Source organism: Galeopterus variegatus, unplaced genomic scaffold, assembly GCF_000696425.1.
Source record: "Galeopterus variegatus unplaced genomic scaffold, G_variegatus-3.0.2 Scaffold1735, whole genome shotgun sequence".
In the NCBI taxonomy this organism is placed as follows: domain Eukaryota; kingdom Metazoa; phylum Chordata; class Mammalia; order Dermoptera; family Cynocephalidae; genus Galeopterus; species Galeopterus variegatus.
In genome coordinates, this window is record NW_007727846.1 from 97271 (window position 1) to 110052 (window position 12782).

At 37.0% G+C, this 12782-nt stretch overlaps 1 protein-coding gene across 4 annotated transcripts in view; it reads right to left on the reverse strand.

The window, feature by feature from the left end:
• Nucleotides 1-12782, reverse strand: part of PLS3 (plastin 3) — a 74648-nt gene that overhangs the window by 34248 nt on the left and 27618 nt on the right. For 3 of the 4 annotated variants that reach the window (XM_008578658.1, XM_008578655.1, XM_008578656.1), the window contains exons 2-3: nucleotides 1763-1846; nucleotides 677-705 (exon numbers count right to left, since the gene is read on the reverse strand). The gene's annotated coding sequence lies outside the window, so the exon portion shown is untranslated. The remainder of the gene's footprint in view (nucleotides 1-676; nucleotides 706-1762; nucleotides 1847-12782) is intronic. The other variant, XM_008578657.1, reaches the window with a different exon arrangement.

Below are 12782 nucleotides of genomic sequence, written 5' to 3' on the forward strand. Positions count from 1 at the left end.
AAAAAGACAAAAAAAAAAAAAAAAAAAAAAAGAAATTCTCTGTTATATGTACCAAAACTAAAGGTCAAAATTATTTGACCAATGATTCATGTAAAATATCATTTTCCTCTAAGTCACTTTAACATTATTCACTGCAAAAACACTGATTTTCAAATCACATACTGACACCTATCAATCACTCCCATTAAAGGAGGGATGAAGAGGAATCAATTAAATTATATTTGATTTTGATGTAGAAATACACATAAGCGTGTGTTAATACACACATTCTTATGCACGTAACTTTTTATATTATCTGAGTTGGTACCGTTTCCAGTTTGGCCCTATTTGATCTCTTTAACCAACAGAGCAGGGGTTGGCAAACCAAGTACAGCCTGTGGACCAAATCTGGATCACCGCTTACTTTTGTATGGCCCCAAGCTAAATATTGTTTTTACAGAAGAAATTTTATAGCCAATTTTGATGATAGGGCACATTAACTTTGAATCCCAATTAAGCGAAATATTATCCCAGAAAAAAGAAGAATTTCATTCCTCTCAGCAGACCTGTGTTACTAAAAATTGTACTCAGTTACTATATTTTGAATTTTTTCAATAAATATTTGTAAAAATATATATCCTTATTATTAATAATATCATAATATTCTTGATTTTGCCTTTTGACATACAGTACTTACAATCTGAACTTTTTCAGAAATGCTGATCCCTGCAATACAGAAAGGAGGCTTGTATCACAATGGATAATCTCCAAATACAAACCTATTAACAATTTTTGGACAAAGGAAAAAGAAAATGATTATATGTTGCCTTTTTTTTTTTGGCTTTGGGTTTTTTTCTCTCTTTTGTTTTTTTAAATACACTTTATTTTTAGATCAGTTTTAGGTTCATAGCAGAAGTAAGCAGAACGTACATAGAGTTTTCATATACCTCCTGCCCCTCCCCCTCCAACCTCCCCCAACAACATCCACCACAAGAGAGGAACATTTGTTACAATGGATGACCCTACACTGACACATCATTATTACCCAGAGTTCATAGTTTACATTAGAGTTCACTCTTGGTGGTGTACATTCTCTGGGTAAATATGTATAATGATGTTTCCATAATTATAGTATCATACAGTATACTTTCACTGATCTAAACATGTTGCCTTTGCAGAAAAGTATTCTACATGTTAAATTTCACAAACTATACAAAATACAATTTTGAGATCTTACAGACGTTTTATTAAAAGGCAGCAAACTACTTGCCAACTCATTTTTTTTCCTGCCAATAAGCATAATATTCTATATAGAGAAGTGAGGGACTTCAGGCTGTGGGGGGATTCTTTAGAGAGCTGGGCCACGACTGTCTTTTTCACAGTATAGTTGTTATTTCTAGAATTTTTCACAGTTCTAAGCATATAGAAAGGCGCTCTATAAAATAGTACTTTAATAAAATTCATTTATTCAGCAACTATGCACCAAGCACTACATTAGATAAATTCATATGCATGTCAATTCCCTGAACCCTCACAATGGCCCTATGAGGTAAATATTCTTATCCCCTTTTTTTCTTATTAGATGACATAGGACCAGTGGGACCATGGAACTGCAATTCAAACTCAGGTTTCTCAAATCCTAGGGAAGTTTTTAAATGACCATATGATACTACGAGCTAAGTTTTCACCATAATGCATATATAATTACTGTATTTTAAAAAATTAAATAAAACCAGACATTTAAAAATACATAAAACAGAACTTGTCCATAAACTTTTCTTACCTATGATATTAAAATGCAACTAAAGATGGACAACTTCTCAGTAGACAGGCTGGGTAAAAACACTTTTTGAAGTAGTCTCAGGATCTATCAAGGTAAAGAAAGATCTTTTGTTAAATGTAAAGTTAAGCATTTTAAAGATTAAGAACAAAAGAGGGCTGGCTGGCCAGCCACCAAAATATAAAAAAAAAAAAAATAAGAAAATAAAGAATAAGAACAAAAAGAAAGTTTTTGTAAGTTAAGCTGTAACCTACTGATGATAATTCTAAAATTATTCTATAATTCAGTGACATGATGTTCCACACTGCTGATTACAGAAATACTATATAGGATTTATTCCAACTTTCTTTATACATATTTTAAACAATCATGTTTTCAAATCAAAATTGTTACCTGTCTCCATGAATTATATCATGTGGAATAATGGTGCAGAAAGTTTGAAAGTGAGATTATCTTAGAAAATCTAAAACATGTGGCCTCTCTATCTCTAAAGGTTCTTTCCAGTTTGGGCAGTTTATAAGTCAGTAATAACAAAGTGTGTGAATAAAAAAACCCAAACACACAAAAAGACCACAGAGTTGATTATATTCTCATGCTAACACATCACTTCTATACAAAAGAGAACATTAGATAAGATGGTTCTGGACATAAACCACTCCCCACCACCTATGTCTTATCCCTGCTGACCAGGCAGGTAGGTTCTGACTAAATCCTTCTCTCCTATTTCTCCCCTCTGCAAGGAGCGGGATGAATAGGGTAGGAATCTTTCCCCTTCTTTCATTTCCTTCCCCGAGATGACTGTCCCCACCTCTCAACACACACCTCTATCCTCACACCATTTTAGCAATACTTTAGGCATCTGTTATATGCCTAGTTGCTGTCTTCAAGGAATTTACAATCTGGGGAGACAAACATGTAAATAATTATAATATGTGAATTGGTGGCTGCAATCAAAGGTGCAAATACAGTATCTGCTTTTTGGAAAGGAAAAGACTTTGGAGATGTTAAGGATTATTAATTGCTTCTCAGCGAGGCCAGGTTCTTTGTCCCTTCTACAAATTAGGAAATCCTTTTGATCTTCTAAAAATGATTTTAGGGCACCAGTTTACTCCAAAAAAATTAATCCAATGCATTAAAAATATACATATACATATACATATACACACACACACATATATATATATATACTTTCAAGTTTTTAAATTTATTGTTCCTGTCTAATTGTCTTAATAAAAGCTTAAAATGATTTTCTAATGTTTTATTCCCATCTAATTGTCTTAATAAAGCCAAAGTGACTTTTTTTTTTTACAACTGAACCTCGTATTTTTCATCTGTAGGAGACATTAGAGGCACACCTGAATAAAAATAAAAAGAAGAATTGGAACATGCACATATCCCCAAAACATCATTTCCAGGCAAGGTTGGCTCAGGATAACAAAACAGTTTAATGTAGGATTCTTTCATTTAAATAAACCCATATTCATTAACTGATAGTTATTTGGAAGTAAAATAAAGAAATGCTACTTTGAAGTACCTGAGCTGAAATTAAATACAAAGTCAAGTTTGAAAGGCTCACAATATATGCTCTAGTAGATAAGAATCATAGTTTTTAAATTTGCCATTTGAAGCTAAAAATAAAGTTGTTTAATGTAAATTTTTTCCCTACTATGAATAATAATAAAAAAAAGGTTTGTCATTAAGACTTGTTGGGAAAATAGGATAATTTAATCAGGCCCCCTCGCCTGCCCATCCGGTTGGGGGTGATGCAGTGCATTCTTTGTAAGCAAATTGTGTGTGTGTGTGTGTGTGTAGAGTTAGTGCGCATGCACAGCACCACCACCTTGGCTGGAGAGTGCCTCGGGCGTCCGCTGTGCACAGCCATGCTCTCCAACCTACCTGTTTACTGGTTACATGCTCTCCAAGAACCTGTGTACTGGTTACCTAGCTCATAGACCTGCATGTGAGGGGTCTGGGGACCCAGCCTGACGTGTGAAGGGTTTGTGACTCAGTCTGTGAATGGGCTTGAGGGGTCTGTGAGCTCCAGACCCAGCCTTAGCGTGGTGAGATTACTCATAGGTACTTGATGTTTGGGAGAAATCATCATATCAAATAACTTAAAAATGACTGCAGATTTAAAAAAATTTAAATCTTACAAATTAAAATGACAGGAGTTCTATGGGGCATTCATTGTACTATAGGGCCTTTTTGTCTCAAAGCCACTAAAACATCCCAGATGGACTCACAAAGCAATATAGAAGATTTGACATCATTGGTGCCCTACAGATACTTCATTTAATTCAGAGAACCTGTACCAAGCTGCTGTTCCTCACCCAAGAACCCAGAACTATTCTGTTTTCCATTAGAATGTTCTAATGGAAAGACCGTTGGATGTGGAATCAGAAGACACCAGTTACTGACTTAGGTCTGCTATTTCCTAACAGTGGGTCCATGAGCAAGTTTAATCTCTCTGAGCCTCAGTTTCCTCATTTGAAAAGAGTGATAATAATACCTACTTCCCCCGGGTCCTCATGAAGATTAAAGATGGCATATGTGAAGGTACATTGTAAACTATAAAGTGTTATACAGCAACTTCAAGTCCTTAATGAAAGAAAATGCATAATAAATGAACGCCTAAATAATTGTGAGAGGCTATATAAATATAAGGCATTAGTTCTACTAAAAGCCTTTTCAATGGGATACATGAAAAGTTATCTCATCTTCCCTGTAATTACTGGCTACAGAGTATAATAGGTCTCCCCCATATATAAAAAATTATAAGCCTTTAGTCAAAGTAATTTAAGGAGGATGGGTCTAAAGAAAACCTGTCAGCCACTTTTTACCCATGACTCAATTTCGCTCCTTCATAAAGCCAGTTTCTAACTTGAAGAGCGGATAAGACATACTAAACAAAAAAATACACATTTTACTTAAAATATTTTCAGGACCATTTTCAAAATAGCTAACAGCTTGTCAATATTGTTATATTTCTCCTAACTTAGATTTTTTTTTTCACAAGCAAAGAAAAATAAAAGGTGAAGAGCTAAAAAGTATTACTTGCTGAATAAAAATTTAACTCCAATTTCACAATATGTGATTGAGAAGCAAAAAGATGGCTGACTTTGAAATATGTCCTTTTCCCCAGTCTGTCTTCCCTCAAAAGTGAACTTTATTTACATGACATGAGAGAGAAAGAGAAAGAGAGAGAACTGATATTCAAAGAACGAGAAGTACATTTTTCCTCCATTTAAATGCAGTAAATGGGGGCCGGCCCGGTGGCGCAGTGCTATAGTGCGCCACTTGGGAGTGTGGCGGCGCTCCCGCCAAGGGTTCGGATCCCACGTATAGACTGGTTCCCGCTCACTGGCTGAGCGAGGCGTGGGAGCAACACCGAGGGTTGTGATCCCGTTGCCGGTCCTGGTCCGGTACGGGGGCGACACTGAGGGTTGCGATCCGTTGCCGGACACGGAAAAAGACAAAAAGGAAAATAATAATAATAATAATAATAAAAAATAATAATAATAATAAATGCAGTAAATGAAATACTAATTGAAAATAAAACCTCCCAGGGCTCTACATTTTTCTGAATTCTCTCATCTGCTAAATACTTTGATCTGTCCCAAATTGTCTCCTCCCGAGCTCCTATGCCTGCCTGCTCTGTCAAGGGAAAACAGAAAAAAAAAAGCAAGCCCTCTCTGCCCAAACATCTGAGACACAGGAAAACAGATTTTCAAATAAAGGAATAAAACAAAAGCAAACAAAACCTTGTTTGTTTGTTTTTTTCATAAAAGGATATGGTGTACAACTGGGTATGAATTCAGGGCGTCACCCGTAGAAGAATCTTATGCTATGAAGTCATCCCTAATTACAGAGTTTGACTAACAATACAGCAATTATGAAACAACTCCACCGGCTCATTTAACTATACATAAACCCTGAACACAACTCTTTGCTGAGAAAGGTGTACCTATAACTACCTGAAACTATTCCTCAGATTCTGAAAGGTATTTGAGGGAGAAGAGGAGGGGTACCTGTTTTCATCTCCTAAGGCACTCACGGCAGGAATGCAGCCGACTGAATGTACTTACTAATCTGTGTCCCTCAGTACCATGTGGGTAAGGAGGAAAGAGAAGTACATTGGGAAACTCTACTGTGGATAATCAACTTTGATTATGAACATCATTTTTTTCTTCCTTGAAATTAAAAGGCAACTAAAAGATAAAAATGAGGGATATTCACCTTAGACTTTATTCCAGCCACTAGTATGCCAGGTCACTAGAATTGGGAAAGAGAAGCTGATTACTTATATCAGAGATTGGGCAACACATACTTAAGCTCATATCACAAAGAATGCAAAAATGGGTGGATGAAACATGGAAGAATACGTTATTTCACTATAAATGAAAAAAAACAATGTGGCCACCATTGTGTGTGAACAATTCAAAAGTGGTCAAGAAAAAAGGGGCGTTGTCACCTTCCTCCATCCAAAACAGGCAGTGCTTTGGAACACCTACACTTTGCATACCTACTTGTACCAACAGAAACTGCCACCCTGCCTCCTCCCTAGTTAGGTGAGTCAACAGCACTAGTCTCCAGGTTAGATGGGCGTGCAACACTCTCTGGGCTAAAGGTCGTCTACTCTTACTATGACTACTCAAGCTCCAGTCCCATGTTTCCTAATGACTTTAGATGATTTCAACATGAATGTCCACTGCAGTCACCCTCATTTACTTTTATATTCATCAAGCCTTAACTGACGGCTTAGCATGCACCAGGCACTATGCTGAGTGCTGCAGATATAGACAGTTAGGACCTCAAATCCCCTTCTCTCTGGAAGAGATTACTTTCTAATGGGGGAAAGAGATGGAAAAACAATGACATAATATTAGGGCTATCAGGCTATTGTAGTCATACATACTGAGCGGTGGGTGTCAGGAAAAGTTTTCTGAGAAGGTGACTTTTGACCTTTGTCTTAGAGCACGGGTAGGAATTTCTCAGATAGACATCACCGGTAAAAGAATTCTAGGCACAGAGCCCAAAAGAGAAGATGAAATCTGGAGCTGGAGAAAGACAGCGTGGTTGGAGCATTGTGTCTAGGGTTAGTGACAGACACAACTGGAGCAAAAGTTCAGGGTCCAACTTAGAAGTGGCCAAGGGAGAAGGAAAGTCAGAGAGGGGGATTCAAGTCAGGAAAATCAAAGTGTCTACAACTGAACTCATTGCCACATTATTCCCCCCACCCCCACACCAACTTTCTGTCCTGCCAAACAAAGTCTCATTTTCAACTTCCCCGCTTTCCTTAATCTCCAGGTGTATACCTTTGAGACTGCAGTTTGGCCACAGGGAACAAAGGGAGGTCCAGTCAATCGCTAAGCCCTCTGGAATATTCCTTTGTAATCTCTGGGATTCTTCCATCATATCCGTTTATAACCCCATGTGTGGCTTGTTCCAAAAGCCTTTTACCTGATTTGTTGGCAGTCTTGTCTCCTTCCAATGTAAACCTTACAGTGCTAACTTCCTGAAGAGTAGATCTTATGAAACATTCCGCACAAAAGAAAGCCCCAACTTTTTAGCACGGTATTCAAGTCCCTACACTTTTCTGAGTTGATACCCACCTATCTTTCCAACGTCACTTTCCATTACACGCACCGCACCCTTGAATCCTAAAGTTTCCCTGTTCCCCATACAGGCGACAATTTTCCCACTTCCATGCCTTTTCTTCTGTGGTTCTCTCTAGTGGAATGCTCTTCACCCATTTCCTCTCTACTCTACAAAAGCATCTTTCAGGAAGTCTCCTCAGATCGTCCTCACCTGAGATAAAATTTGTTTCTTCTCAGTATTCTCACAGAACTATGTTTTCTTTCATTACAGCCAGTCCGGGATTCTCTCAGACACCGCCAATTTTAAATATCTTGTTTCACTGTCAGACCATATGGACCATTTTTCGATTAGGGAAATATAGTCACTACAAGGTTAGCATTTAATACTATTACACAAAGCTCTTTGATGGAAGGGATCATATCCCATTCATCCTCAAATTCCCAGCCCCACCACAGTGTCTGCTCAGAGTAGGTAATAATAATAATTAAAATAATATAATACCAAATCATTGTATGTGTGTATCATAGCAACTAACAGTTATATACATTATATACATTATGTAAGTTCTCAGAAAAACTCTGTAAATCAGGCAATAACCTTATTCACAATTTACAGAACGGCAAACAGGCTTAGAGAAGTTGAGTAACTTGCCCAAAGTCACACAGCTAGAGAGAGGCAGATCAGGTCTCACATCTAGGCCTGTCTGACACCTAAGTCAGTATTCTCAACCATTATCCTATATAGCCTCATCAAGAATGGCTTATTGAATGAATTTACTTCCCCAACAAGACTGTAAACTTATTTGATAGAAAATATGTTTCCTCATGTCTGTATTCCCCATAGCACTTAGTATAATGCATGAACACAGTGCATTCCCCATAATTATCTTTTGAATCAAGAATGGCCCACAACTAGTACCCACAACCATTTGATCATGTCAGTCCCCTTTCAGGAAGCTATAATTGCCTATGCCTAAATGGACTGTCTAATCTCTTCCTGATATTCCAGGTCCTCTAGAGTGGTCCTACTAGTCACACCTAACCAGCTTTACCTTTCAACAACACTCACAGCAAGCTTTTTGACCACAACTATCCTCCCCAACACGTCCTGAGGACTCCTGCACTGGTACCTTTTGTTTTATCCTGCCTTCTTCCTCTTTCCCTCTCTCCTACTAAAAACTTCCTCTCTCTGTATGTACTTCTCACACTTATAATGCTCTCTTCTTTATTTTTTTCTATCCCTATCCAAATTCTACTCACCCTGCAAGGTTCAGCAGAAGCCTCTTCCTCTCCCAAAGCATGTTTCCTAATGACTCCATCTCCCACTGACCTTTCTCTTCAACTCCCACAGAATTTAGAATCTTGCCACAAAACATAGCCATTTAATTATAGACTTCCTCCTATAGTTATATAAAGTGGATGTGAGGACACTCTAGCTGGGACATCCACCCTCCTAGTTGATTCAGCTCATCTGCCTCCTCCACATAAATCCTCAACCTTGGTCACAGAGAATAATCTTCCTCAATGAAAGAAAGCCCTTCTTTCACACAACTACTTGCCTAATTCCTTACTCTGCAAGCCATAGTTCAAGATTATTTGTTTCTGGAGAACAGAGTGTAAACTTCATCTTTCTCTCGCACACTCTCACAATACCTTGCTTGATTCTGGATACACAGGCATGGCTTAAAACATATTTCAACTGACTGCAATGCTTCAAGGGTAGTAATAATTCTCAGCATGCCCAGTATCTAGTGATCACAGAAATGAGAATTTGAAAGCTGAGAAGTCTGTTGGGTTCCATAACTTCATTTCCTAAATTGTATTATGGAAGAAACAAGTGCCTGGAGTAGTTAAGTGACTTTACCCAAGACACAGAGCTGTGCAGCAAATGTAAAATTAAAAGGATGCGTGTGAGGAAAGATCATTAACTACTCTTACTAGAAAAACAAAAACAAAACAGGCTGCACACTGCTTTGCATAGAGAAGCCCCACGCCTAGTACAGTCTATGGAAGATAATTTGAAATGCTCCTTAAAAAATGTGGTCATGATACTGAAAAATAAGAATGGTTGTCAGAAAATGTAGACAGTGACCCTTCTAGATAATACTAACTTGTTTTCATCACTTAAAGGAAAAGGGATTCACCTAAATCTTGAACTGAAATAACCCAAACTGTAATTGTGTAAAGCATGCAGAATATAGACTACAGGTTCAGTAAAGACTATGCAGAGTTCTATAAGTTTTTTCTTCAAAACATTGTTATTAAATTGTCATTAACTGTAAAACAGGCCATACTCTTTGAAAATGAGCACATAAATGCTTACCTTCTCTTGTGGCACATTCATTCCTATATATGACATGGTTCTCTTTCACTGTACCTAACATTGCTAAATTTCAGTCTCTTAAATGCTATGGTGAAAAACCACACCTATTGTATTAGTACTAATAACTTAGTCATAACATAAACATAACCAAACACTCAAGTATACCTATGTGATTTACTTTTTATGTTGGTATTTTTTTTTTTCTCACAGGATTTTTCTCACGGAGCAAGTGGCTCGAAGTTTTGTTTGCTCCCTCTTAGAAAACATTCATGGAATCTCGGTAAAGGAGTACCGGTGGTAGCTTAAGAGGCGATATGCATCATTCTCATGTAATGATTTGTTGCTCTGAACGTCAAAACAAGGGAGTCAAACCCTAAATACCCCCACACAAGTGTGACAGTTTCCTAGTCCTGAAAGTTTAGGAAAGATTAAAGCAGAAGGAAGAAGTGATGGAGGGTTTTACTGTTCATTAATTCCAGTAAATCAGCATTATTAAACATGGCTTGTCATAGTCAATGTGGAGAGCAAACTTCTATGAAAGCAATATTCAACACGTACAGCAGGCTTTACTTAGCAAGATTAGTTTTCAGGCCTAGATTTTCTGGTAATTCTACTTAATATTTCAGCTGCAAATTGTAAAACTGAACAGAGGACATCTTTAGATACTCCAATAAAACTGACAGCATTTTCTCATGAGGTGTTGTTATATATCCTGATTAGTTTGTACAGTATTAGGAACTAAAGAATAAAGTAACTGGCTGATGGAACATAAATCTGGATATATTTAGCAACTATGCTTCTAAAATCCATTTAGATTAAAATAATATGAACACAAAAACATATGTCAGATAACACACTTTAAGATTTCAGGGACATTTGTGGAGTAACCTGAAAAACATTACCTGCTATTTCCATGACAAAATATGTTTTGCATTCCAAATCAATTGAGAAATGAACTTTGGAAAGCTCTATGACTGAAGGCTAACTTTACCCTTTAACCAACCTCAAGTAGCTGCCGACCTATAACTGCAATTTTGCCTCGAATGTAACCCAAACATTTAAGGACAGTTAAACAACAGTCTACTGTTTAATGCGAAGAAGAGATCGCTCTCTCCTGTGTGTAGGCTGCTCCAACAACTCCTGCAGATGCCCAGGACACTTATTAAGGTTTACTCAGAAGAGAAGGGGAGCAGAGATGGTCATTATGTGCAAAGTCATGCATGGAGTTAAACTAAGCTATCTTAGTCCTCTTCCTACTGCTCTAATATCCACAACCAATTAAACCACCTCAAACTTTCTGATTGTATTGTTTTAAAGGAGATGCAGCATAGGGTCATAGTTGCTAACCTGTTACTCCCCTTCCCCATATTTCTATAGCTCTTTTCAGTGTGATGACCAGCTACTTCCTCCTGTGTCTCTTCCACTAGTTTCTGAGCTCCTCGAAATCGGGGCTGTTATCTTATCTGACTTCATATCTTGGTTCACAACAAGCACCTACTAAGTGTTTGTTGAATAAATAAACTTTGACGGAGGTGAGTAGGGAAAGTGAGCAGACCTACACATCATGCTGGCCATATAGTTATCTCATGTGGTTTTAAAAACACATACTCTGTTACAGAAAGCTGAGGACAAAATACTCAAGACATAATAACGTTCCCGCATTCTCCACATGCAACTGGCTTGTTATCATGCTTTAACTATCTACTCTTGTTTAATAGTTGAAGATACTACAAAACTCTTTAAGATGTTTGCAACCTGTGCTTTGAATTCAGCTGAAAGTCAAACAGAGACAGGTCTTTTCAGAAATAGTTTTTACTTTTCACAATTTTGGCATTGAAGCAGCACATTTCATCTTTACAGTAATATACATCATTTTTTCTTTAAATTCTCACTTAAATTTGCAGTGCTTTATTTTTTTTACTTTCATTTTTTTTTTGCAGTTGACTGGTACGGAGATCTGAACCTGTGCCCTTGGTGTTACAAGGCTGCACTCTAACTAGATCATGTTTTGACAGGCCCGTAATTTCTGGATAACAGTTAACATTTAGAAATAAATATGAATTGCCCCAAACTAAGTCTATACTTGAATTTATTATTATGAACATTTTCAATATATACAAAAGGGAAAATAGTACAACAAACGCCCAGAGAGCCATCACAGATTTTATATATATCAGGATTTTCCTACAATTACTTCATCTATTCTCTCTTCCTGTCCTTTCTTCTTTCCCCTTCCTATCTGTCTCTTTTCCCTGAATTAAAACAAACCCCAGACACCCGTGATTTCACCTCTATATAGCTATTAAGAAATGAGTTCATTTTTGTTTTCTGGAAATAACTCTATTCTGTGCTAGAATCAAGCATAAGTTAGATTCTAATTGATCTTTTTTTTTTTTTTTCCCAGTACCAATGTCTGTGAGTCACTTAAACCCCAAAGGGTGCCCAATCCTGTGTCATTTCCTGGAGGAATATCGAATACCTCCATTTTAAGTAAAATTTTCCAATTTTGTACTTAATAAACAAAGATAAGATCTAAAAGCAATGGCTATTTAAATACAAGTGAATAAATAACTTTTCAAATAACAGAAACATTCAATTTGATTTAGGCAGTTTGAAGACATTCCTTAAATGTTTGCCAGATAAGAAAGTTGTAGATATCTAATGCAATCTTAATTATGATCTATAAGCCCCTTTTCCTGTGGTAAAGAGCCCTGTATCAAACCCAAAGACACCCCTCCTTCCCCAATCTTTACAAAGTTAAGGTGTATTAACTTCTTGGATGAAATAGCACACTCCCGTTTTAAAAGGTTTAATCTCTTCTGTATTTGCTAAATAAACTTTTATACCTTCCCCCCAAAATGTGAATCATTTATGGAAAAATAAATCTGCTGTTAATGAAATTAATTAACCTTCACACCTGAGGGGTATTTCCAATCTTTTTTCCTATGAAAATTAACATATGTTTGAGCGAAGCCCAGGGCAACTTTCAGGGGTGTAGGCAAGATCAGACTAGTTAGCATGCTTCAACTCAAAACAAAAATACTGTAACATATGAACTACAACTCAGAAATCACTGTATACACAATTTCAGCTTATACTTCGA